A 1,894-nucleotide genomic window follows, 5' to 3' on the forward strand; every position below is an offset into this window, starting at 1 on the left:
TAGTTGCTGGTAGTCCATGGCCTCATCTGCCGGAAGAGCCTGGTAGGCTGCCTGAGCTTCTCCTATGAGGATTGGAGCCAGAGTCGTTACCCAGCGATCAACTGTCCAGCCGTGGGCCGTGGCTACCCTTTCAAAAGTGAGGAGAAATGCCTCTCGGTCTTCGGTGGCTTCATTTTAGACAGAATCACCGGTGGGTTATTTGGAATTTTCGGTCTGACTGGGGCTGTGGCCAGCATTTGGAGGAGCTTTTCTGTTTGCAGGGCCTGGTTTTCTGCTTGCTGTTTAATCAGCCATTCTGTTTGCTGGGCCTGCTTCTCCTCTCGCTGGGCCTGTTGCTCAGCTTGTTTCTCTGCTAGCTGGAACTGTTGCTCCAGGAACTGAGAAAAAAATTCTCCATTTTAAAATGTATTTTATTTTAATTTTACTGTGTGGCCCTTTGGATACAGGGGCCGTCTTTATCCCACTTCTGACACCACCTGTGGCAGGACGGCCTGTAGCCGAGGTCAGGGAATAGTCCACACGGGTAGTTTCAGGTTAATGAAAACGTTGAGAGGCTTTATTTTCTCCACAGCATAACGTAACATGTGGGTACACTGTCCCTTTAATCACCAAAACATAACAAAACAAACCTTGCTCCACCCTGGAAGAAGTGACTAACACTCCAGGCCTATCTATAATGGCTGGCTGGCTAAACCATTTACCAAACCGTAAATGTATATTAAGCAGTCAGGAAAACAAATTAATAATTCTTACTTTGGTTGAAAGAGTTAGTTGGGAATCCATCTGGCTAGCAGCTCACATGGAAGAGTTCTGTGGTCTGAGGCAGCCAGCTACTACCAGTAACAACATCCTTATATACCCTGCGGGTTATCAGGTGTCTCCTACATTCTGATTACCCAGCTTTTCCTCCTGAGTTAACCTTCTGAGTGCTGGATGAAGCACTCAGACGTTTGTCTCCCAGGCATAACTGATAGGGGTTGACTTCACCCTGTCACAGAACCGCTGCTGGGTTACAGCCCCATAGGCACAATTACGATTGGCCGGTTTAATATCCCCACTCTCACCTAAACCCGCCCTTATGGGCTGTCCTGGCGACCTAGTCACATCCCCAACCCGGGTTGGCCAACGGAGGCAAGCCCTCGCACTGTGATTGGTCCCCACACAGCATATGCGCTATGATTGGTCATGGCCCTTCCCTATGGAGACAGGGAAACTATGCAAAGATGAACCGATCTGAGCTCCAGTGGTAGTCTGGGAGTCAGTGTTCAAGCTGACTAAGCATTCTGTTCTGAGTTCTTAAAACACCGAACGATGCTTGGGACCGATCTGTGCGAGAGATTCAAACCTGCTTTGTGCCTTTGGTCTTGTATGCTTGCCGGAGATGCGGAGAACAAGGCTCAGGGCCGATCCAAGCGGGAGATTCAAACCTGCTTTGTGTCCTGGGACTTGTATGCTTGCCGGAAATGGAGAGAGTGAGGCTTTTGAGCAGGACTTTTGAACTTGCTTGGTGGCGAACTGCAGACCCCAGATCTGGAAGACCTGAAACCGCTACGGACGTGAATGTACTCCTGGGTAAGCCTTCGAAGTACCCAGCACCTAGCTAGCTAGGATTCCCCCCGTATTCCCCTGTTTTAGTGAGAACAGCTCTGATCTGTGTTATGTGCTGTGACTGCTGGCTCCGGATGGGATAAATGTACTTTATTTGACTTCTGTGTAATGTCTTGTGCCTTGATCCCGGCAAATAGTTCTGGTCTTCCGTGACAGTGTCTATTTGGGGCTTACACTCAATCCCCTTGGATGTCCCCTTTGTGGACCAGCAAGGAGCTGTTCAGGGGGCCCTACTCTTTTCAGTCTTCATTAATGATCTACCTACAGCTTGTAAGGAAGCTTCAAT

This window comes from Ascaphus truei, chromosome 6 (assembly GCF_040206685.1).
Source record: "Ascaphus truei isolate aAscTru1 chromosome 6, aAscTru1.hap1, whole genome shotgun sequence".
Classification (NCBI taxonomy): domain Eukaryota; kingdom Metazoa; phylum Chordata; class Amphibia; order Anura; family Ascaphidae; genus Ascaphus; species Ascaphus truei.